Source organism: Tachypleus tridentatus, unplaced genomic scaffold, assembly GCF_004210375.1.
Source record: "Tachypleus tridentatus isolate NWPU-2018 unplaced genomic scaffold, ASM421037v1 Hic_cluster_1, whole genome shotgun sequence".
Lineage (NCBI taxonomy): Eukaryota > Metazoa > Arthropoda > Merostomata > Xiphosura > Limulidae > Tachypleus > Tachypleus tridentatus.
Window position 1 is genome coordinate 9,599,012 of NW_027467777.1, and position 27,346 is coordinate 9,626,357.

The 27,346-nt window shown below is 32.4% G+C and overlaps 1 pseudogene across 1 annotated transcript in view; it reads left to right on the forward strand.

The window, feature by feature from the left end:
• LOC143242015 (uncharacterized) overlaps nt 1-15,174 on the forward strand; it is a 56,562-nt pseudogene extending 41,388 nt beyond the window's left edge. The window contains exons 6-9 of the transcript XR_013022383.1: nt 5,680-5,900; nt 8,482-8,645; nt 11,923-12,050; nt 13,323-15,174. The product of XR_013022383.1 is annotated as an uncharacterized LOC143242015 (transcript). The remainder of the gene's footprint in view (nt 1-5,679; nt 5,901-8,481; nt 8,646-11,922; nt 12,051-13,322) is intronic.
• The last annotated feature ends 12,172 nt before the right edge of the window (nt 15,175-27,346 follow it).

Sequence of the window (27,346 nt, forward strand, 5' to 3'; positions counted from 1 at the left end):
TTGGAATTTCTGCACCAAAATTTTGAAGTTAGGCCTACTAACAAATGTATCCTGAGGAAATCGTTACTGAACAAACAAATTATTTCGTTATCTATATGTGGACTGGAGTTAGTATTACTTTTACCAAATAATTCAAAACACGAAGCCTACCTTGCGATAGAACACAAAAGAAAAATATATATAGATATATGGTGGGATTAAATGTTTGATCCTTTATTTATCGGTAAATGCAACAGTGTTGATATTTCTTCATATAAATATTTGCCGAATAAAATATATTGAAGAGAATATTCTCATTTAAATGCCATTGTTTCCTACTATTGTGTCGCATATTACGACTACCTAAGCATAATCCGTTTGTTAAACTATTCCAACATTTAATACACATTCTCCACTGTAAACAAATAACTATGATCCATAAAAAATAAAGTGAAACTCGAAGAATACGGGGCATTGTTAACATTTACCAGAAATGTGTACAGGTATAAAATTTTACTGATAATTACTGTGGTTCTGTATTAATCCTTTTGAAGAGAGTATTGTGGTCGTACACCGGTCGTTTAAGAAATGTATTTTCGTATTATATTGGGCACTTATATTTATATATTACTATATAGGTTGTTAAAAATGTATTGTGCAACTACGTTTGGCGTTTAAAAGTATATTATGGTACTTTATTCGTCGTTTGAAAAGTGTACTGTGATATTATATTGCAATTTTAAAAAGTGTATTGTGCCTCAAAATTTGTCTTTGAAGGTATATTGTGGTGTTGTATTGGTCGAAAAAAATATTGTGGTATTGTAGGGACGGCTAAAGGTTTCTCCTCCTGGTTGATGGTTGTACAGTAGGCTAACAATGTACTCACTTAAAAAACCAGCCTGTTAATGAACCCGCAAGTGATTGTGGCCCTATGTTCCTCAATGGAATCGAGAGGGCTATCTGTGCTAGCCGTCCCTAATTTAGCAGTGTAAGACTAGAGGGAAGGCAGCTAGTCATCACCACCCACCGCCAACTCTTGGGCTACTCTTTTACCAACGAATAGTGGGATTGACCGTAACATTATAACGCCCCTACGGCTGGGAGGGCATGTTTGGCGCGACTCGGGCGCGAACCCGCGACCCTCAGATTACGAAGCGCACGCCTTAACGCGCTAGGCTATGCCAGGCCCTCGTTCAAAAATATATTTTTACAATGTATTGGTCGTTTATAAAATCTATTGTAGCACTGTATTGGCCGTCTAAAAATGTATGTTTCGTTTAAAAATGTAATTTGATTCTGTGGTGATTGTTTCAGAGTATACTGTGGTAGTGTAGTGGTCATTTATAGGTATTTTGTGGTACTATATTGATCGTTCAAGAAGTGTTTTATGGTTTTATATTAGTTGTTTGAAAATATATTGTGGTAATTTATTCATCGTTTACAACGTGTATTTAGTGCTATATTGGTCGTTTGAAAGTATATTGTGGTATTGCACTGGCTGTTTGAGATAACACTGGGGAACACTTTTTCAGTAACTTTGAGTTGCATTGGATATTTTAACTGATTCTGAAGGAGTTTTAGGCGCTGATTTCAAATCTGAAATTAGTTTTTCTCTACAAGCTTTAGTTTGTATGCAATTTGAGGTTAATGAAATTGTACAAATGTGAACTTGCGTAAACCATGTATAAGCATTTTCACGTCCATATATATAGAAACCTCTAATATTTTGATCATTCTTTTTTTGTTTCAAACATGGCTTCCAAAAATAGATATCATTGCAGAAACAAGCCTGATGCCTTCTGCTACATATGTGGATGCTACACACTCAATCGTCAGAGACGTAATATATCCTCGTTCGTCAAGCGTGCCTACAAGGCATATTTTGAAGTTCAAATTGCATAAAATCTGTAGCTTGCAGACAAAAACCGACTTCAGATTTGAAATCAACACACTCAAATTGACTATAGAAAGGTCTTTTTTTAAATGCAACAAAATGAGTGTTCCCCAGTGTAATTAATCAATTTAAAATGATTTCTGCTAGTATATGAGTCTTTCGACAAGTGTATTGTGGTGGTATAATGGTCGTTTAAAGTCTATTGTTGTGTTTTATTGGTCATTTATATTTCTTATTGATCGTTGAAAAGTATATTGTGGTACTATTTGCGGTATTGTATTGGTTGTTTAATATATTTAATGTGGTACTATATTGGTCGTTGCAAATTTTTTTTGGAACTGTAATGGTTTTTAAAAAGTATATTATGGTACTGCAGTGGTCGTGCAAAAATTGTATTGTGATAGTATATTGGTTGCTTAAAAATTTATTGTAGTACTATATTGGTCTTTTAAAAGTATATCGTGGCACTGGAATGATGTTATAAATTGTATATTGTATTACTAAATGGGTCGTTTAAAAAGGTCTTCTGATGTTATATCGGTCGATTAAAAAATGATTACAGTACTATATTGTTTGCTTAAAATATCTTGTATTGTCCGTTCAAAAAGTGTTTTGTGGTACTGTATTGGTCTTTTAGAATGTATTGTGGTACTGTTTTGGTCTTTTAGAATGTATTGTGGTACTGTTTTGGTCTTTTAGAATGTATTACGGTACTATATTGGCCGTTTAAAAGTACATTGTGGTACTGCATTTGACATTTAAAGGTGTATATTGGTAATGTATGAGATGTTTAGAAATACTTATAATGTACTATACTGGTTATTTAAAAATCTGTTGTGGTACTTAATTGGTCGTTTATAAAGTGTATTGTGGTACCATATTAGTATTTTTAAGGAGTAATATGGTATTATAATCGTCGATTAAAAATGTATTGGTATACTGTGTATGTCGTATAAATACTATATTTTTGTATTATAAAACTGTATTAGTATATTGTGGTATTGCACTGGTTGTTTAAAATATGTATTATGGTGCTATATTGGTCGTTCATAATGTGTATGATGATACTATATCCGTCCTGAAAAATGTATTGTGGTACGCTATTGGGTGGTATATAACTGTATTGTGATCTAATATTGGCCATTTGATAATTGTACCGTGCCACTTAATTAATAAAAAGTGTTTTAAGGTAGTGCATTAGTCGTTTGAAAATGTATTGTGGTACTGTATTAATCGTTTAAGAAGTGAAGTGTGGTCGTATGTTATAATGATCGTCTAAAAATGCATTGCGGTACTTTAATGGTAGTTTAAAAAGTATATAGTATTACTATTTTAATCGTTTGGAAAATGTGGTAATATTTAAAAAGTACATTGCTCATTTCAAAACTGTATTATGGTGATATATTGGTCGTTTTAAACTATACTGTGGTTCTGCAGTGATTGTTTAAAATATATTATGGTGCTGTGTGATTCGTTTGAAAAGTGTCAATGCTACTGTATTAGTCGTTTCAAAATGCTTTCTGTTACAAAATGAGTCTTTTAAAAAGTGTATTGTAATACTATATTAGTCATTTATCAATTGTCTTGTGGTCCTGTGTTGGTCTTTCGAAATATACACTGGTACTGTATTGGTCATTGAAAAGAATACTGTGGTACTGTATTAATCTTCTAAAAAGTGTATTGTGGCCTTATGTTGTATTGATCCTTTGAAAATTATAATGTATCATTCTGTTAGTTGTTTAAAATTTCTGTTGTAGTACTATGTTGTCTGTTTAAATATCTTTTGTGGTACTATGTTGTTTGTTTAAATATCTTTTGTGGTACTATGTTGTCTGTTTAAATATCTTTTGTGGTACTATGTTGTCTGTTTAAATATCTTTTGTGGTACTATACTGGTCGTTTGAAAATGTAATGTGGTACTATATTAATCGTTTAAGAAGTGTATCGTAGTCTTACGTTCTGTTGATTGTTTAAAAAGTGTACTGTGGTATTTTATTTGTCATTTATAAATGTATTGCGATACTATATTAGTAGTATAAAATGTATACTGTATTAGTATATTAGTCGTTTAAAAAGTGTATTATGGTAATATATTGGTCGATTAAAACGTGTATTGCACTAGTGTATTACTCGTTAGAAAATGTATTGTGGTATTATATTAATCGTATTAAGAAGTTACTTGTGGTCTTATGTTATATTGGTCGTTAAAAGTTGCATTGTGGTACTATAGTGATCAGTTAAAAGTATGTTTCAGTACTACGCTGGTCATTTAAAAAATGGATTGAGGTACTATATTGTTTGTTAAAGATATATTGTGGTACCATATTGGATATTATAAAACTGTATTGTGTTTTTATAGTGGTCATTTAAGAAGTGCATCGTGGTACTTTGCTAATCTTTTTAAAAGTCTACTGTGTACTGTATTGATCGTTTAAAAAGTATAATATTGGTCGATTAAAAAGTTTCCCTTTCGTTGTTTAAAAAGTATATTATGGTAGTGTATTGCTTGTTTGAGAAATGTAATTTTGTACTATAATGGACATTATAAAACTGTATTGTGGTCTTATATTGATCATTTAAAAAGTATATTGTGGTACTATATTGGTCATTAAAATAATGTATTGTGGTACTATATTCTTCGTTTAAAAATGTACTCTGATACTATATTCGTTGTTTAAAAAGTATACTGTAGTAGTGTATTGGTCGGTTAAAAGTATATAGTGTTTTTGTATTAGTCGTTTGAATATGTATTATGGTACAAAATTAATTGTTTAATCGGGTTATTGTACTGTATTAGTCATTTTAAAAGTATATTGGGTATTGGTTGTTCAGAAAGTATATTGTGGTACTGCATTAGTTCTTCAAATATATATTGTAATAGTATATTGCTCGATTAAAAAGTGTTGTGCTACTGTATTAGTCGTTTGAAAATGTTTTATGTTATTATATAAGTATTTAAAAAGTGTATTGTAATACTACATTAGTCATATAAGATGTGTATTGTGGTTCTATATTGGTTGTTAAAAGCATATTGTGGAAATGTATTGATCTATTAAAAGGTATATTACGGTACTGTGTCAATTGTTCATTTAAATGTCTATTGTGGTGCTATATTTTGGTAGTTTAAAAGTGTATTGTTGTACTATAGTTGTCCTTTAAAAGTATATTTTGGTACTGTATTTATTATTATACTAGTTGTTTAAAAGTATATTGTGGTAGTATATTTGTTGTTTAAAAATGTGTTTAGTACTATATTGGTCATTCGAAAGTATATTACCGTACTTTATTGGTCATTTAAAATTATATTGCAATACTGTATTTTCATTATAAATTATATTGTGATGTAATAGTCATTGAAAATTATACTGTGGTATTACATGTTTAAAAGTTTAATGTGGTATTATTTTGATAGTTTAAAAAAATTTATTGTGGCACTATATTGGTTGTTAAAAATATGTAGTGGTACTGTATTGGGCATTTAAAGTATATTGTGATACTTTATTGGTCGTTCAAAATATTTCTTGTTTAAAAAGTGTATTAAGGTAATGTAAAAATATCGTTAAAAAGTGTTTAGTTACACCATATTGGTCCTCTAAGTGTATTATTGTCCTATATTGGTCGTTTAAAAGTGTATTGCGATACTATACTGATTACTTATGAAGTGTATTGTTGTATTGTATTAATCGTTTAAAAATATATTGCGGTACTGTATTGGTTATTTATAAATGCTTGGGCAATTGTTATAACAGTTTCCAAATAAGGATAGAATGATATTATACATCACCTATGTATTTTTATGGATACAGGTAAAGGAGATCTTGTTGGATCAGACATCGCAGTCAACCTAAGTGAAACAGTTATTAAATCCAGTAGTGACGTAAAGGCCTTAACCTATTGCGATTTAAAATGCATTTATATGCCTGGCTTGATGGAAGTCCTCAAACTTTACCCAGAATTTGCTGAATCGTTCTGTCATGATATCTTACACGATCTCACTTTTAACCTCAGGGAAGGCTACGAGAATGAGGTATATTATTGTCTCTGTTTATTGAATGTTCTTGTTCAGATTAAGTTTAAGCTTGCGATCACATAAAAAGTATATTTCTTGGATTGAGATATTTTGTACATAGCTACTTAAAGGGCTATGCGGATAGCTGTACCTAATGTTGAATTGACAGACTAGAGGAAGGCAGCTAGTAAATAGCACCCACCACCAACTCTTGGGCTACTCTTGTCCGACCGAAAAATATCACGCGACTGTCAATTTGTAATGCGCGTACGGCTCCATTGTGCAGGACTTACATCTCACATCACAAAAATTAAGTGATAGAATACATATTATTATTAACTAGTTTTAAAGCAGATTCTAACTATTCTAAAACTCACGAGTGAAAGTAAAGTACTGTATCATTTAGACTATATCTACCATATCTAAAGCATACGCGTTATTTCTCCCAATACCAAGGCTCATCAGGCGTTGGAGATAACAGAGACACAGTTATTTATATCACCAATCTAATTATCAGACTGTTACGATAAAATTTACAAATTCATCTAAGTCACTGAATTGAAATTACTATAATTTGTTTGTAAATTGTAACAATAGATTATAAGGATAAGGATTAATAATACATTGTCAGTAATTTGTGTATTACAAATTATTTACATCTTGTTCAAATTAATTTTCCTATCATTCATAGGAATTACCGAATCAGACATCTTTCTTCTTTCACGAACAGATCAAGTAACTACAACCGCGGCGGGAGAAAATCACATTAATAGTTCTAAAAACTTATGAGTGAAAGTAAACAAATAGTTAACTATATATCTCTGCCAAGTTTTAAATCAATCTTCCGAGAAATGAAGGAATGATGGTCGATTTAAAAGTGTTTGGAAGAAGAAAAAATAATAGATAGTTTCTCCCTTACTAGATAATAATATGTCAGCAACATCGTATCTAACACATTGACTGTCAACTGGAATATGACAAACATAGTAGTGGTAGAAATGCTGTTTGTGTCATCACTTGAGTGAACAATAACCCCCATTGGTACAGCAGTAAGTCTGAAGGATTGTGACACTAAACAGCGGGTTTCAATACCTGTGGTAGATACAGCACAGTTACTGGTAGATACAGCACAGTTACTGGTAGATACAAAACAGTTACTGATAGATACAGCACAGTTACTGGTAGATGCAAAACAGTTACTGATAGATACAGCACAGTTACTGGTAGATGCAAAACAGTTACTGATAGATACAGCACAGTTACTGGTAGATACAAAACAGTTACTGGTAGATACAACACAGTTACTGGTAGATACAGCACAGTTACTGGTAGATACAAAACAGTTACTGGTAGATACAAAACAGTTACTGGTAGATACAACACAGTTACTGGTAGATACAACACAGTTACTGGTAGATACAACACAGTTACTGGTAGATACAACACAGTTACTGGTAGATACAAAACAGTTACTGGTAGATACAACACAGTTACTGGTAGATACAAACACAGTTACTGGTAGATACAGCACAGTTACTGGTAGATACAGCACAGTTACTGGTAGATACAGCACAGTTACTGGTAGATACAACACAGTTACTGGTAGATACAACACAGTTACTGATAGATACAGCACAGTTACTGGTAGATACAGCACAGTTACTGGTAGATACAAAACAGTTACTGGTAGATACAAAACAGTTACTGGTAGATACAAAACAGTTACTGGTAGATACAACACAGTTACTGGTAGATACAACACAGTTACTGGTAGATACAACACAGTTACTGATAGATACAACACAGTTACTGGTAGATAGAAAACAATTACTGGTAGATACAACACAGTTACTGATAGATACAGCACAGTTACTGGTAGATACAACACAGTTACTGGTAGATACAACACAGTTACTGTTAGATACAAAACAGTTACTGGTAGATACAACACAGTTACTGGTAGATACAACACAGTTACTGGTAGATACAGCACAGTTACTGATAGATACAGCACAGTTACTGGTAGATACAGCACAGTTACTGATAGATACAACACAGTTACTGGTAGATACAACACAGTTACTGGGTAGCTTCGTGCTTAAATAAAAGAGTGAAAAAAGATGAACTGAGGATCGTATAAATTCACTTTATTGTACTTGAAATATTGAGCCACAAAATGATTCGGAATAGAGAATCATTCTTCTACCTACTAATCTTCTAATATCCATTTTACTGATGTTTTGAAATTTCAGTAAATAATTAGGGTCGAGAGTAGCCTACTGGTTAGCATGCTCATATTGTGAATGAGAAAATTTCTCGACCAGTTGTCGAAAAACGCGTTCCGCAGTTGAGTCTATGGACGCACTCTTAAGTGTGATAATCGAGTCTCACTGTTAGCTTAATCAAAAGTAGCTCAAGAGTTAGCGGTGAGTTATTTCCCTCTGGTCCATATTTTCAAAGATAAAGACGGCCAAGAGTAGATAATACTTTCTGTAGTTTTGAGTAAAAATTCATACAAATATTAAATAATTATACTCTAATAATATTGTATAAGTGGTTATTGATTTAGAGATATTCAAGCGTGTTTCTTTACAAACAGCAAGAAGACAACAACGGGATTCAGCCTCTTATACTTCAGTCCATATCTGAGGACGATGAAATTGATGATGACAGCGCTGATACGGCAGCAGCTTCACCTCTGATGTCCCCAGTTCCATTAGTTACATCTTCAGTTAAGGGGACAAATCGTTTTGTCGTGTTAGGGTAAGTTGTTTCTGAGCAAACAAACCAGCTTTTTCTAACGACAAAATCAGTCTTTCATATTAAGAACTTCAACACCATATCTAAAAAGCACATAATTGTATCTCGACACAAGACATATGATTATAATCGATTGTTTTAAATGAATACCATCTCAACACCATATCTAAAAAGCACATAATTGTATCTCGACACAAGACATATGATTATAATCGATTGTTTTAAATGAATACCATCTCAACACCATATCTAAAAGCACATAATTGTATCTCGACACAAGACATATGATTATAATCGATTGTTTTAAATGAATACCATCTCAACACCATATCTAAAAGCACATAATTGTATCTCGACACAAGACATATGATTATAATCGATTGTTTTAAATGAATACCATCTCAACACCATATCTAAAAGCACATAATTGTATCTCGACACAAGACATATGATTATAATCGATTGTTTTAAATGAATACCATCTCAACACCATATCTAAAAAGCACATAATTGTATCTCGACACAAGACATATGATTATAATCGATTGTTTTAAATGAATACCATCTCAACACCATATCTAAAAAGCACATAATTGTATCTCGACACAAGACATATGATTATAATCGATTGTTTTAAATGAATACCATCTCAACACCATATCTAAAAGCACATAATTGTATCTCGACACAAGACATATGATTATAATCGATTGTTTTAAATGAATACCATCTCAACACCATATCTAAAAGCACATAATTGTATCTCGACACAAGACATATGATTATAATCGATTGTTTTAAATGAATACCATCTCAACACCATATCTAAAAGCACATAATTGTATCTCGACACAAGACATATGATTATAATCGATTGTTTTAAATGAATACCATCTCAACACCATATCTAAAAAAGCACATAATTGTATCTCGACACAAGACATATGATTATAATCGATTGTTTTAAATGAATACCATCTCAACACCATATCTAAAAGCACATAATTGTATCTCGACACAAGACATATGATTATAATCGATTGTTTTAAATGAATACCATCTCAACACCATATCTAAAAGCACATAATTGTATCTCGACACAAGACATATGATTATAATCGATTGTTTTAAATGAATACCATCTCAACACCATATCTAAAAGCACATAATTGTATCTCGACACAAGACATATGATTATAATCGATTGTTTTAAATGAATACCATCTCAACACCATATCTAAAAAGCACATAATTGTATCTCGACACAAGACATATGATTATAATCGATTGTTTTAAATGAATACCATCTCAACACCATATCTAAAAAGCACATAATTGTATCTCGACACAAGACATATGATTATAATCGATTGTTTTAAATGAATACCATCTCAATTTCGGAGCACTAGCAGAGCTGCTTTTCTTCTTCTTTTTTTTTTTGGAAAGAAGGAAAAATTACTTATTAAACTTGCATGAAAAATAAGTTTGTTTTTTAAAGATATTGCAAAACGCCTGGTCCCTCGATGATAAATTATTCTGTGTATAAAATATTAATCGGTAAAGAGGTAGTTTTATTGCACATTAAACCAACGGCAAAACATCTGTTAAATTACTTAATTTATTACTTGTAAAATGGTTGTTTACGGAATAAAGGAGTGAAATGGTAAAAGGTATGGATAATACGTAAAACAAACCAAATCAAATAAAGTAGTGTGAGATATCAGTAATAATGTCCTGTAAGATATCAATAATAAAGCCGTGTGAGATATTAGTGATAAAGTACTGTCAAATGCTTTACACTGTGCATCCTACTTCAAAACCGTATCATAAATTTTCTCTCTCGATTGTTATTATGTTATTTTCAACCAATAAAAGGAAAACATTCACTAAACTGGCAACTATAGGGTCTAAACGTCTGGCATAGTTGATTAGTAATTTAGGCAGTTGAACGTTGTTTTCTTCAAACTTCGCTGTTTGGGCTCAACTTGATCAGATGTGGGAATAATTGTAAGCCATTTCTATGCTAGTTAAAAAGCTAGGTAAAGTGTATAAGTTTTAGGACATTATATTTTATGTGTGTGAATTATCTCGTATTCTAAACTGATTAATTGAATATGAAAAAACACACCTAAAATACTTTTTCTTTAGCATCATTTTACCAAAAATATTGAAACAAAATGAAGATGTTGGACTCAGATGTTTCTATTAAGACCACACTCTCATTTAATGGAAAATGTAAAATATTTCATCATTAAAATGAACCATTTGACTTAGGTATGTTTACAGACCAAAATGGTGCAGAACATGAATTGTTACCATTGTTGGCCTAATTTTGTGTGATATTTTGTGAAGCGAAATATATGTCTAATATTTAAAAAATATATGTTATTTCTATGCGATATATTTACATTTAAAAAATGTGCATTTTCTAAAGTTGTGTGCGATTATGTGAATGTGTAATTTGCATATGATAAATATCCAAATCCCGATAAGCATTGTTTCAAGATTGTTCTTATTCACACATCAGATGCCCTATTACATAAGAATTATTTATTGTCAGGATCTTATACCTGAAATCATCAAGCACAACTCTAAAAAAGTAAAGCATATAGTAGGATAATAAGTGGAAGGCCCTGCTATGGCCAGGTGGTTAAAGCATACGACTCGCAATCTGAGGGTCGAGGGTTTGAATCCCCGTCACGCCAAACATATTCGCAGTTTTAGACATGAGGACGTTATATTGTCAGTCAAACTCACTGTTCGTTGCTAAAAGAGTAGCACAAGAGTTGATGGTGGGTGGTGATGACTAGCTGCCTTCCCTCTAGTCTTTACTAAATTAGGGACGGCTAGCGCAGATAGCCCTCGTGTAGCTTTGCGCGAAAATTAAAAACAACAATAACTAGAAATAAGCAACAAGTGGGAATTTAAAACAATATGTTATAAAAACGTGTATTTTCTACGTTGGCTATTGAAAGAACCAGTGAATATCCTCTGAAACACTCCTGTGCCCGTTTCAGATTATGAAATAACAAATATACATTTCAAAAATCACAAAGATATTGTTCTTATATGTGAGGTCTTTTACAGGCTGAACCCTCCCTTCAAAAAAGTCCTGTATCCGCACCTCCATCGATATTTCTAAAATATTTCATAAAAGTCTAGCTAAGCCAAAATTCAGTTCATGTCTATAATGGTTTATAATTTATCTCTGTACTTGAATCGAATTGTTAAGATCGATTGTTTTTAAGATCGTATTCATAAATTATTCATTTGCTTCTAGTGAAGATAACAGCGAAAGCAAACTTAACGGTAGTGAATCTTCTACTTCTCACCTGCGTCGATCAATTGTTGGATGGCAGGGTTATCGAAATGAAAATCTGCGGTCTGCAGCCACTCACCCTAATCTTGGTAAGACTTCAGGTAAAACTTTTAGTGTTAAATTACAAAGGTATGATAGAGGTCTTCGGAACACTTAATAGTCATTGATACAGCCTGTTTTGGTTGTTTTTTTTTAGAAGTAAACTTATTAATATTATATAGATATGCAATCGTTAAAGATGTTTCTCATCAAAGTGAACTATAAATTTGATGGCATAATTTGTAAGAAATTCATTTCTAGCCACGACAAAATTTTATTGACCTTGCTAGTGATACTAAAATATCACTTAACGTCAAACACTATGTACAATTTACAAAGAAGAAACCCAAACGTGGTCAAATGTTCGACCTCCGTCTTTCGGGGTTGAATAACAAGTAAACAGTAATAAACTGTGGAAGCTAGTGAAATAATTTTGAGTGACAGCAGGGAAGTCCTTTATTTGTTAAATTATTAAGTATTTTGTCTCTCTTAGATTACTGTCAATAAAGCATTTCATCTCTTCCATTGTTTATGGGGACACTTTTAGTAAGGTCATAAAAAATATGGTTTATACTTCATGCATCGTTATTACTGAAAACACGTTAGGGGCTTGATAATAATTATGTGTGCAACTTATAGATAGTTTCATTGGAATATTATATTAAGATTTCTATGCTAATTAGTTTTATGCACTATCCGTTTCAGACTTATAAACCTTGATATTTGCTAGTATTATTCGAAATAACATAGGTAGAAACTGTCGATTGTTTTATGAAGTATTCCGAACAAATTAGTCCAAAAAATATTCCAGGGAAAATTAAAAAAAAAAAAAATACTGAAGATGAAGTATTAATAAACAAATCACTGTAAATATGTTTATCAAAGTAGACAAAATTATATCTATATAGAAGTAAGAAGTTTCAAAGGATTGTTAGATTTCGATTTGAATTATTTAAATTACTCTTTAATTTGTTGTTTAGTCCTACTGTTATTAAAATGACTCTTAAACATGGATGACCAACATCATTCTTGTATGCTTCTCTTGATTGTTTTAAATAAGAGGTCTGTGATATATAATAATAACCTGATGATTAATTTTCAGGTAATTATTATTATAACACCATGCACACGTGATATTGAGAAGAAAAGGATATATTATGCAACGTAAGTGAAATGGGATGTGCTAGTCTGTACATGCCATTATCTTATTTAAAGAGCTGTAAAACTGAAGGCACTGACACGTTCTTAGCAGAGTTTATGCTCTCGTGTTCAACTGATTTATTTATTTACTTTTTTGTAATTTTTTTTATTTCGTGCATTAGGGCGATCACTAGAGTTGTTTCAGCTACGAGATGAGATGGAAGTAACAAGAAACAGTGTTGAGCGATTGGACACACGTGTGTCAATACTGACACACGATGTAGAAACGCTTAGTCAGGATGTACGAACCACACTCACGCTCTTGCAACAACTGTGTTCTCTAAGTCAGTCGTGTAGTATTTTTCAGAACGTGTATACTAGCGCCACACCAGTTCGAAGTTCCAGCCAACCAATAGGGTTGTTTTTGGTAGAGCCTTCCCAGACATCAAGAAACAGAAACAGTTGTGGTACTCAAACAGATCAGCATCTGTTGCATAGTCTGTTGGAGAAGATCAGTGATTACAACTCTCCGCCTGCCAATTCTGGATATTCATCATCTTCATCAAACGACGAACGAGTCAGGTTCATCATTGGAAATAATACGACAACAGAGAAAGAAGACTACGAAAGTATATCAGACGACAGTGTTCTGAAGAGTTCGTTCCTCATGGGCAGCGGTGTTTCACCTCGAGATCCGATTTCTCCTTGTCTAATTACTTCGTCGGAGAGCGAGACTCCCGAGTCCCTACCATCTACAAACCCACAGTTATTTTCAATGATAACCAACAATTACAACCAAGATTACGGGGAGTATGTGGACGAGACAGTACCACTAAAGAAAGAGAGCTTTTACTAATTGTCAGTACCTTATTAAAAGAACTGTCAGATGTCTGCCCGAAAGATACATAAAATTCGTTTGAGAAACATAGGTATTAGAGCTCTCAGCTTTTTCTGAAGTCTCGAATGAAGTTCAAAATTAATATAATTTACAAATTACATTTTATAAATTCGGATACGAAAGTTTGGACATAAAACGTGTACGTACTAACGTGTTATAGGATTTATTAACTGATATAAAATAAGAATCAGTTCAGCATTAGAGGGAAATGAACTTGGTCGTGTTTTCATCTTATGATTCGTTATCTAACTCGGAGTTTCATGTTAGTTATACTCTTCCAATATAAATTTTTTTTTTCAATTAAATCCTCATGTGACCAATCATATTATCTCTATAAGAAAACAAATCATTTATAAGTGAAGAGTGGTATAATGTGTCAATTGTGTAGTACACGATTTCAGAAAAAGTATATATACTATTGAAAAAAGTCTGTTACCGCACACGCACTTGTAAACATCAAGTCTTGTCATTATTTGTTTCAGAGTATGACATAAGGTGACAATGAAAGAACTTGAATAATATTAAAATTTTCTTGAAAACATTGAAAAGGAATTTTTAAAGAATTAAACTTGTTGGACTGATCACATGAAGTGAGTTTTCGTTAATGTAATATGTCGACTATAAGTGTAATATATAAACGTATTAGCTTATGCGTATTAATACTCCCCCCAGTGGCAAGATTATAAGGTTGAAAATCTGGTTTTGATGCCCTTGGTGGGCAAACACAGATAGCCCATTGTGTAGCTCTGTACTTAACTACAAACAAACACATTAACATGAAAGAGCTATGTGCAGTTACCTGGCTCGAGCACGGATCTGAAAGTCCAGGATCCACGCTATTCAGCTCCTTAATGCTTACCGATCAATTATAAGAGTGGCAGTTAGTCCTAAACCCTTATGATAGCGAGTGCTGCTGACTTACGTCTAACCAGTGGGTCAAATATGAGGAACGGCTATATCTGTACATAATGAAAACCGTTATCACAGGTGTCAGGTAATCCGTCTCCCTATTATATAGTCTTGAAGAACAGGTCTGTCTGGATAGTTTCGATTAAACGGAGTGTATGCAGGCTGCCAACGAGGACACGTGTGTTTAAAGTGTAACTTTATTGTTGGGATAATTAAACTAAATATGATTTTTTAATATCGAATGATCAAGACGATAAGGTCAATAACAGCAAATAACAATGAATAGTAAATACTGAACACGAGTGTAAGCTTTATTTTTCTTCTAACGGAGATCCTGAAAACCCAACTTGTCTTATATTCGCGGAGACTAGGAGTGGGGGAGCGCCTGCTGGACATGAACAGTAGGCTATATCAGTTGTTTGTTTACAAATTTCCAGACTTGTTTGTTTATTTTTTTCAGTTTCACGCAAAGCTACACGAAGGCTACCTGCTTTAGCCGTCCATAATTTAACAGTGAAAGACTAAAGTGAAGTAACCTAGGCATCACCACCTACCGCCAACTCTTGGGCTACTCTTTTGCTAACGAATAATGGGATAGACCGTAACATTATAACGCCCCCACGGCTGAAAGGGCGAGCATGTTTGGTGTGACGGGGATTCAAACCCGCTACCCCTAGAGTACGAGTCAAACAACCTAACCATTTGACCACGTCGGGCTGCAGTTAGCCTTAGTTACAAATAATCAAACAAACTCGGTTTAATTATCGTTATTGTGTTTTTAAGATCGTATTAAGTAGTTTAAATAAAACAAGAGGGAGCAAATATCGAAATGATTGAGGAGGAGCATGGAACAGGTTGAACAAAACCAGTACACGGACTATTTTGTCATATACAACTAGTTACTACTACTTAATGGTATAACTAACAGTGAATAAAAGACATTTCTTTCTTTTTATCACTAATAATATGAGTTAAGGCATCTCATATTCTGGCTAATACTGTTTTTATGAACAAACGAAGGTTAAATGGTCAGCAATTTCAGTTTTGTTTGGAATTTTGTACAAAGCTACACGAAGGCTATCTGAGATAGCTGTCCCTAATTTAGCAATGTAAGACTCGAGAGAAGACAGCTAGTCATTACCACCCACCGTCAACTCTTCAGAATAGTGGGACTTACCGTCACATTATAACGCTCCGACGGCTGAAAGAACGAGCATGTTTGATTGGACGGGCACTCCAACCCACAACCCTCAGACAGAGAGTCAAGCACCCTAACCACCTGAATATGCTGGGCTCACATTGTTCAGAGCAACACTTTTAGAGTAAGAATAATGCATGTAATTTGGAAAATAAGCTGGCAATGTATTATTTTCTGTCGGAAGTTTACTTTATTTCTGGGCTGGACGTAACCCAGTGGCTATCATACTCGGACTAGGAATCTTAAAGTTTATTGCTCACGTTCCGTTGCCGCATAATTGTGCTCCACAGTTTAAGTCGTGGGTGTGTTATAGGAGTAACAATTACGTCCATTATTAGATTAAAGTCGTCCAAAAATTGACGGTGGTGATATTGACTAGCTTAAAATTAGGAATGACTAGTGGAAGTACCCCTAGTTTTGAGCGAATATTTGAATATTTGAAACAAGACAGTTTTAGGTTTACAGATCTAAAAAAAAAGTTTTTAAGAAAAATGGGAGAATTCTTTCAGTTTTAACATCTATTAACTCACCATGCATGTGTTTTTTTTTTCATCATATGCACGTTTTTCTAATGGAACGTAGCTAGTTTTAGGCTAAAGAAAGGATGTGATAAGCATCTTGAAAGTTATGATATTCATAGGATATTTTCATAATATCCGATATCCTTCCTTTATCATTGAACAGAAATAAAATGACTTGAAATGAGTTAAATAAAACTGTTCTGGCAGTTCAAACGTGACCTTGCTTATTTTTTGTATCGTACTATACAAGGGTTTTCTGTGAAAATGTCCCGGATGTATTATATTAAAATAAAATTTGGTATAGACCGCATCGTACATTGAATTGATTTCGTGACCGCTATTTCTATATTGTAATTTTTATACTCAAAAAGTAATTCATAATTTATCTAAAACTTTATATTATATATATGTAGAAGCGGCTCGTTTGGGTTGAGAAAATATTTTACGATTTTACATAGAGGAGCGAACAACGTTTCGACCTTCTTCGGTCATCGTCAGGTTCACAAAGAAAGAAAGAGGTAACTGACCGGAAGCTGACTACATATTTGAAAGGGGTTGTGTAACTGAGTATCGGAATGTAGAGGGCGGTGTTAGATGTTTGAATATATAATTTTATATTATTTATTATATTATTTTTAATATAGATATAAAGGTGTTCATTTGTATTGGTTTATTTTGGGTTTAAGTTGTTGCCACGACTTCTATATTGGAGAAACAAGTAGAAAAATGGAAACGAGATTCAAAGAACATAAAAAGTCACCTTCACACGTTTTCGAACACTACAAGTCAAATAAACATAACATAACCATAGAAAACACTCAAATACTAAATAAAGAAACAAACATAAACAAACGTAAAATTAAAGAAGCCTCACTTATACAACAACTTAAACCCATTTTTACATATATATTTTTCTCTACAAGTGGGTTTTCTCAACATCACTGATTAAAACTTTATATTGTTTCTTCATTGATGGCAATGGCTGATATTTACAAAATTAGGATATTGATAGTAATATATATCTGTGTCAACAATGATTATAAGTCCATGTATATTTACAACGCTTTTAATTTCAAATGCATCAACAATGATTTTAACATCATGCATACCAACAGTGGTTCTCAGAATATTTTATACATTAACTTTAAATTACTAGGATGTTCTTATAAGCCTATTTTTCTCCTATTACGACGGTATGAACGTAATCTTTCTCTCTACATCACTGTTACGTAAATAAAATCATTCTTATATTATTTATTATTTTCTTTTACATTAACTCTTCGTTACATTTTGGCTTCCCAAATCATCTTTCTAAACATATTGTATTATCAACAACACATACTACAGTGTTTGTAGAGTAAAACTGATTTCCTCAAAGATTGTAGTACAGATCCACTGTATAACGGAAGGATCTAGAGTACAGGTTATATCATGAAGTGGTAATTATCTTAGCTAAAATTATATGAGTTTGAGTAAAGAAATAAATGGGCTGGACAAGGTTTTTAACTTACAGTGGAAATATTCCTTATTAATCAAAGACACAAAACAGCGTGTACAAGTTCATAGACACTAGATGGTCCACCTTCACTGGATTCGTGAGTATATTAGATTAGCTTTCTTCCTTAAAATGTGTTCCTATTAATCATATCCAGATTATTTAGGTCTTAATGTCTGCTACTCAACAACATAACAATTAGCAATACCTAAGAGCCTTGTCATTCTCAGACAACGTGCAGCATTCCAGCCATTCTCGCCATTATGATATGGAAGATGTAATTTAGCTGATGTACTATTTTGCAATATTCTTCTCGAAAATAACATTAAAAACTAAATGAAGATCACACAGTGAAAAATATACAATAAGCCTCATACTGTCTGTCCCCTTATGACAAATGTACTTGATTATAATTACGTTTTGCTTTCACGTAACGACTATAAAATTAATTTACAATACCTTACTACAACCTGCAATTGTTTTGTTTTTAAAATGTTTTATCGTTATAAATAATACAATACATTAGCTACTACAATACAATAACTGTGTAACAGGATGACGTCTTTAAATTTACTGTCTAAAAGGATAATATAATTATATTTACTAATATCATCACATTATTGTATTTACTGCCTAGGAGAATGACATCACTGTTTACTGTCTAAAAGGAGACGTAATTTTATTTACTGTCTAAATGAATATTATTACATTTGCCGTTTAGCAATACAATATCATGATACTTACTTCTAAAAGAATAGAAACATGGCATTTACAATAAAAAACAAATACATTACACTTATTGACAGAGAAGAAAACATCATTAAATTTACTGTCAAACAAAAAATACATCAATAAATTTACTGTGTAACAAAAAGAGATGAAATTTACTGTCTAACAAGGATATCACTAAACTTACTGTCTAACAAGAAGACATCATTAAATTTACTGTCTAACAAGGATACCACTAAATTTACTGTCTAACAAAGATACCACTAAATTTATTGTCTAACAAGAAGACATCATTAAATTTACTGTCTAACAGAATACGTCATTAAATTTACTGTCTAACAAGAAAACATTAAATTTACTATCTAACAAGAAGACATCAAATCTGCTGTCAAACAAAAAATACATCAATAAATTTACTGTCTAACAAAAAATACATCAATAAATTTACTGTGTAACAAAAAGAGATGAAATTTACTGTCTAACAAGGATATCACTAAACTTACTGTCTAACAAGAAGACATCATTAAATTTACTGTCTAACAAGGATACCACTAAATTTACTGTCTAACAAAGATACCACTAAATTTATTGTCTAACAAGAAGACATCATTAAATTTACTGTCTAACAGAATACGTCATTAAATTTACTGTCTAACAAGAAAACATTAAATTTACTATCTAACAAGAAGACATCAAATCTGCTGTCAAACAAAAAATACATCAATAAATTTACTGTCTAACAGAATACATCATTAAATTTACTGTATGACAAGAAGACCATTAAATTTACTGTCTAACAGAATACATCATTAAATTTACTATCTAACAAGAAGACATCATTAAATTTACTGTCTGACAGAATACATCATTAAATTTACTGTCTAACAAGAAGACATCATTAAATTTACTGTCTAGTAGTGTGGCATTTACTATGTAAGAGGATGGCATCGTAATCTTTACACACCTTTTATTATTTAGAAAAAAATATATTTATTCTTTCGCGGGATGACATCGTTACATATACTGTGTAGGACACTTTTACTGTTTAACAGAATAACATTATTACATTTTTATAGTGTAGGATAATGATATTATGATACTGCTGTCTAAGAGAACAGAGTCATTAACTTTGTTATCTGACACACACGTGACGTATAAAACATAAATTTTATTACATAACTAACAGCTAACTTACACTCTTAGGATATGTAATATAGATATTCAAACATTTGTACCTAACCTACATACACAACACAGGAAATATTTTTAAAGCAAATATTATAAATAAAAAATGCTATTTTTAAAGATGTAGCTACTAGTAACTGCTCTTCAACATCCCTATTTCTTTATCATTGTGAGAGAATACTGACTAATTTTGGTAAATCTTTATAATATGTATGTGTAGCTATTTGGTAAAATTCATGAGAGTTCAGATTGGCTCCCCAGTGGAACAACGGTATTTCTGCGGACTTACAATGTTGGAAACCAGCTTTCGATAACCATGTCATTATTGTGTAGCTTTGTGTTTAACTATAAAACAAACAAACAGTTCAGGCTGAAACGATAGAGGGCAGCCTAGTAGGCTTAGGAATTAAAATAATTCAATAAATGGGGACCCACAGTGTCTAGAGTCTTAATACAACTTGGTCCTAGAAAGGTAGTAGCTTTTTTTTATTGACGTTATAATTCAAGATCTTGATATAACTGTCATAAAATATTCCTATACAACTATGACTTAATCTTGTTACTTTATTTTAATTAAGAGCCCAGCTATTGGAATGTGATCAAAGTCATAAAACTGAAATTAATCAGCTTAATTAGTTAAATGTCTAGCAATTTATTGGAATCGATATTATAAAACTAACCATACCAAATAACCATCCTGCAGAACTATGTAATTTATCAAGGTATATAAAATATTCTAATGTACATAAAACATAAGTTTTGTTTATTTGTTTGTTTTGGAATTTCGCACAAAGCTACTCGAGAATTATCTGTGCTAGCCGTCCCTAATTTAGCAGTGTAAGACTAGAGGGAAAGCAGCTAGTCATCACCACCCACCGCCAACTCTTGGGCTACTCTTTTACCAACGAATAGTGGGATTGACCGTCGCATTATAACACCCCCACGGCTGAAAGGGCGAGCATGTTTGGCGCAATGGGGATGCGAACCCGCGACCCTCAGATTACGAGTCGCACGCCTTAACACGCTTGGCCATGCCGGGCCCAAAACGCTACTCGTATATGAGATGATGTGTATATGTTATAACCTGAAATGTATGTAAATATGTGACACATTCACATGAAACTACACAAAGTTAATTAAAAATGATGTTCAACATAAAATAAATCAATGTAATAGTATAATGAGTGCAAAGATTTACGTGGGAATACAAGAATGTTACGAAGTAAGACCAGTAAGGCATTATTTGAAGAGGCAGCAAACTGTCATTTACGTTTAAGACTGGGCATATGTTTTAGTTTATCACTTTCGACAGATATTAGATTTTCTGTTGATGTAACATTGGCTTTGGGAAGTGTTTTGGATCTTCGCTGCAGTTGAGTCATTAGCAGATCGATTTCTGTTGTCGTAAAGTATCCACTTGTCGTCGCAGATGACAAATCGACCAAGAATTGGGTCATTTCTGTTGCGCAAAATCAACACAGAGCACAGTTCAAAATAGTGATTTTGATACTTGCTGGAAAACACACTTTCGATTTTTGGCCAACAAAATTTCATTTGGGTTAAGATAAGATTTGAATGAGGAGGATGAAATTATTTGTAGAAAGCCAAAATAATAAACAATGCAATGATAAACCTTGGTAAACGAAATACATAAAACATATCTTTAATATTAAGTTACATATATACATGATATATCAATAATAAACACTAAATTATACACCATATGCAAATATATTTCCGTTCGTTTAACAATAACACCAACAAACGTTACGTAAATCATATTACAAAATTAATAAGGTTATAAAAATAGTAAAGTTACAAGAAAAATAAGTATACAAAAATAATAAAGTGGGCTTTTGCTTACACTGACAGCAACTAAAACCAAGAAAATGAAAGTAAAAATAAAGTAAGTGCAAAATTATCCTTTTCACTTTAAAAAATGGTGTGCTTTCATCACAATCCAACAGAGCAATAAAAATAAGGTAGAACAAACCTAAAACCTTAAATAAAAAATACAAATAAATTCAAAATAATAAACTAAGTCCTAAATAAATGAAAAAATAGAAAAATTCATGTCAAACAAAAACCAAAACAAGTTCAGTTGGCAAGTTCAAAGAAAGAAGAAAAAAAGAGACGAAAGTTAAAAAAAAAAGGTATGCTGAAATTTAGTACAAGGAAATTAACATTGAACAATTCACAAGTTAAGCAGTAAATAAACAAACAAAACAACAAAAACATCTACATGTCGAATCTTTCCCAAAAGTGTCTAGGCATCACTTCATTATTGAAATGACCATGATGCAATACAGATTGATCTCGTGGTTCCGTTCTTGGAGGATCTCTTAGAAGCCTGGTGGTTTTATACCTGAATGAAGTAGAGTGGTCCATGGTCAGCACAAGACTTTGTGAGCACCTGTTTCCAATCTGTCTCATAATGAATGTAGAAAAAAAATAAACTGGCCATTGCCGAAATTTGATCTTAAATATCGAAATTCAACGTTTAAATGTAAAGACTGATCAAGTTCTAATTGATTAAAAGTCCGTTCAAGTGCACAAATTAAAAGGGGGCCGAACATCCAGTTACAACCTTGAAGGAAGTATTGGTCAAATAACTGCTTCGGATTTTACGTTTACTCGTGCCAATCCTGCACATATAATAGGTGATCGATGATTTAAAGGACTTCCAAAGCATTGAACTTCCTTGGGTTTTCATTTAACGAGCGACTTTTAGCCATAATAATAACTACTGTCCCAACCAAACAATTGAAAAATGTATGCTGTACTCTCCAATGCCACCACTTCCTTGAACCACCATCCGGTTGTTATTCTGATAGTGTCCAGAGTCAAAACATGGAATAAGAAGTAATGCTACACTCGTCCTACATAGTCAAAATGGCTCAGCTCAGGCGTATCAAACGTATCTTTAACTGTTAACCCTTTCCAATGCCCTCATTATTTTCTTTAAGTTGTATTTTTTTAACTTACATAGTTTTGGTATGAATCATGATATTCCATCGCTTGGTTGGCACCTTCGACCTCTGCTTTCACACTAGCAGCTAAAAATTTTATGCCCCAAAATTGTATTTTGCATTGCAACAACGTTTGAAAATTATTAGGTGAAACTGTTTTGTTTACCTGACTGAGGACAAGCCTATCAAAACAAAGTAAAACCATAGACACATTATGTGTAAATTTTTATTACAATTTTGTGTGTTTCTTTTGAATTTTGTGCAAAGCTACACGAGGGTTATCTGCGCAAATCGTCCATAATTTAGCAGTTTAAGACTAGAAGGAAAGCAACTGGTAATCACCACCCACCGCCAACTTTTGTGTTACTCTTTTACCAACTAATGGTGGGATTAACTGCTACATTATAACACTTCCACGGCTGTAAGAGCGAGCATGTTTGGTGTGATGAGAATTCGAACCCACGACCCTTAGATTACAAGTCGAGTGTCTTAACCACCTAACCATGCTGGGCCTATTTATTACGATATTTAAGCCAGGGAAACACCAGATAAAACTGAGCCACAATAGTTTCTTCTATAGGATAAATCTTTATTTCCAATGTCCTTTCCATGAAAAATTCATTAACCTGCCAAATCTTCGAGTGTCAAAATTCAGACATTCACTTAGCATTAATAAAAACACAGTATTTTCAAATAATATCTTCCAGGTTATATAGTCCCAGTTCATCCCCTTTTCACTAATTCTCAATGACGGAACAAAGTTCATCTTTATTATATTCTATTACCATTTTCTGTATGTATTTGCTGCTTTATTTTAATTTCTATAAAACAGTTATGAAGGATTTTATGTAATGTTTCTGACATGCGCATATCACTACACGCACTTGTTTGTTTAGATCAGCAATTCTCCAACTTTTTGGTCTCAGGACCCTTTACACTCCTAAATAAAATTGAGGACCCCAAAGAGCTTTTGTATATGTGAGTTATATTTATCGGTAGCTACCGTATTAGAAATTAAAACTGAGATATTTTAAATATTTATTTATAAATTAATTAAAAATAACAATAATAAACCCTTTACATGTTAAACATAAAATATTTTTATGAAAAATAGCTATATTTTCAAAACAAAAACATTTTTCGTGAAAAGAGTGGCATTGTTTTACATTTTTCCAAATTTCTTTAATGTTTAGCTTAATAGAAAACAGCTGGATTCTCATTTCTGCTTTTGCATTCAATCTGTTGTGATATGTTATTTTGGTTGAAGCATATGAAGAAAATCCGGCCTCACAGATATGTAGTTGGAAAAGGGAGGTGTATTTTAACTTTTTCAGGTAATTGTGAATATTCTTCTTTGATATTACACCAAAACTTGACAAGTGGTAGTTTCTAAAATGTTAGTTGTAATGTGGAATCTGAAACCATATCAATGAACTTTTTGTACTCTGTTACATTAAAATTCATTGGTCTGTCCTGTACTTTAAATGGATATTTTACCCATGTATGATTTTGTAGCATCATGCATTGGTCATTTGGAAAATATTGGTTCACTGAGTTATTCAGATCTTACAGATGTTGACAAATTTCATTATATAATATCAAAAAACTACATTTGTTAATACCACCATCGATCTCGTCAAAAAAAATCTTTAAGTATTGGGAAGCTGACAAGCTCATAATGATGGATACAAGTTGTCCAAAATTCTAATTTTCGCTTAAAGGCTCGAATTTTGTCATTGGCAACAAATACTGTCAGTTGTTTTCCTTGAAGTGACAGGCTCACTTCCTTCATTTTCGAGAAAATGTCTGCCAAATACCCAAGTCAGCATAACCATTGTTTGTTTGTCAGTCGTTCTTTCGAGTAAAAACGGTGTTCCATAAAAAAGCAGCTAGTTCAGCTCTCAACTCAAACAATCACACAAGTTCTTTCCTCGAGACAACCATCGTACTTCTGTATGCAGCAGTAATGCTCTGTGCAAGCTTCCCATTTCGTCACACAGAATACTAAAAAGACGTGCACTCAATGGTCAAGGCTTAATAAAATGAATAATTTTTACTGCTTCATCAAAAACATTGTTAAGTGAAACTGGCATTTTCTTTTACTACAAGTGCGTGACAGTGAAGAATACAATGACTACTAATACAGTTTGGGGCTACTGCCTTGTTCGTGCTAAGGCGCCAGCAGTGCAAACGTCAACACAGCCGTTCAAAGATAAACCACAAGATTCGTAAACTTTATTCAATAAACACATTGAATATTTCAGCACCAGTTGTATTTTTTGGCAAGAATTTGCATAAAAGAAGATCTACTACGATGATTAGTTGGTGCTAATACTGGACGAATACAAGCAAAATGGCAAGTCCAAAGAAGTCTGTAGATGCATCTATTTTTAAGGCAAAGTACAATTCTGCAGACGAGTTATTAACTCAGTCTTCATGTTTGCAGCTAATTCTTTAATTCAGTGAGTTACTGTACTGTTGGAAAGTGGCACTGCTGTGATTTCTTTTACTGACTTTTCATCCATCATACATTCAGCAATGTCAACTGTACAGCACTTTATTAGTCTCTCAGCTATTGTGTGCGCTTCTCCAACCAATGAAATACAATAACTTACCCTGTAAGATGCTTCAGTGGCTTTTTTTCATTTCTAGTGTGAAAAGCTGTAACAAATAATTTTTGGTTTTTAAAGAGCTGATTACGTCTGTATTTAAAATATTCAGTTTCTTTTTCTTTAAACTCTGAATGATTCGTCTTAAAATTACGTCGGAACTTAACTGGCACTATAATACTATTTAAAAATGTTCTGTTGCAAAGACACAATAAAGTAAATTATTAACATCTATAAAGCCAAGGGAATGATAGCTTTCGTCATATTTTCGTTTCTCATTTACAGCTTCGCCCAGTTCTTTGAAGTAGGTTCCTCCCTTCCATGAGGCACAGAACTCTCTGATATTTCAGGTTCATCTTTTTCAGCATTTTTTGATGTAGATGGTGCAGCTGTGTGTTGAGCAAGCGAGTCTTCTACTCTCCCTTTTTTAAGCCAACGATCTATCCCTAAATATAAGAAAAATATTTTATAAATAAATTTTATTTTATTTTAGAATATAATATAATTAAATTATAAAATAATAAAAGTTTTAGATAAAATTTAAAAATTTAGAAAAGTTTTCAATTTGTTTAAATACTATTGCAAAATAACACAACAAAGTGTACTTACTTCTCAAACGATTGAACAACTGTTTGCTGTTTGATTCCTCTCTGCACTTATATCTCTCCTTCCAAATTTTTCTATTAGTGTTAAATTTCAATTTATTCAAGCTTAAATATAATTTTTATACGTATTTATTTCTAGAATAGAGAAAAGTCCAAATTTATCGACCATATAAATTAAAATTCACTTAAATCCCAAATAAATTCAATGAAAGTTAGATCCAAAATAATGTCGCTTATATATGGAAAAACATGAGAATGAAATCTTAAAACTTGAAGACTTAAAACGTACTAAGACGTCATTTGCCTTTTTCACTCTCGTTCTCTTGCTCGGTTCAAAACGTACTAAAACGTTCCATTGGAGGAATTATATTATGAAAATAGTTTTGACCTCGGGGTCCTTGGACCACACTTTGAGAAACGCTGATTTAGATAAGTTATTGAGTTATGCATGTGATACCATTACACTTTATCAGGTATTAATCAACATCATCCACTAACAATAAATAAACAACTCTTTACCAAAGAATAGTAAGGCTGACTAACATAGTACAATGCTCACAAAGTTGAAAGGGCGGTGCTAATTTAATGATGGGAACGGCAGATTGCAAGTTGAGTGCACTAATTACTACCTAATAAATAGAATATGGTGTAAATACGACAACCAGTGAATAAAAAGTCGCTGAGTAATCATTAAGTATTTATTGTATGAAACATTTCACCATATCACCGCATTTAGGGAACTATTAGTTTATGAATTTATGTCAATAAGTTTGGAAACATATTGTAGATTATAATTAAAACTTTAATATTATATATGAGTTGACTTCTAAATTTAAAAGTAAATACTGAAAGAACATTTCTGAATATACATTTTAGTGAGTCACGTGGTATGTTGAATGCAGCACGGTTTAAAATTAAATGCTTGTGATGTCAAAATACTACTTCTATAATTTCATACAAATTAGGAACTCAAATTACTAATACTGAAAAGCTAGAATATACAATAAGAACCTCATATCTTTTTACTTTGTTGAGATATGGCTCATATACTGAATCAAACAAGATAGCTCCATTCAACTCTTTCCAAT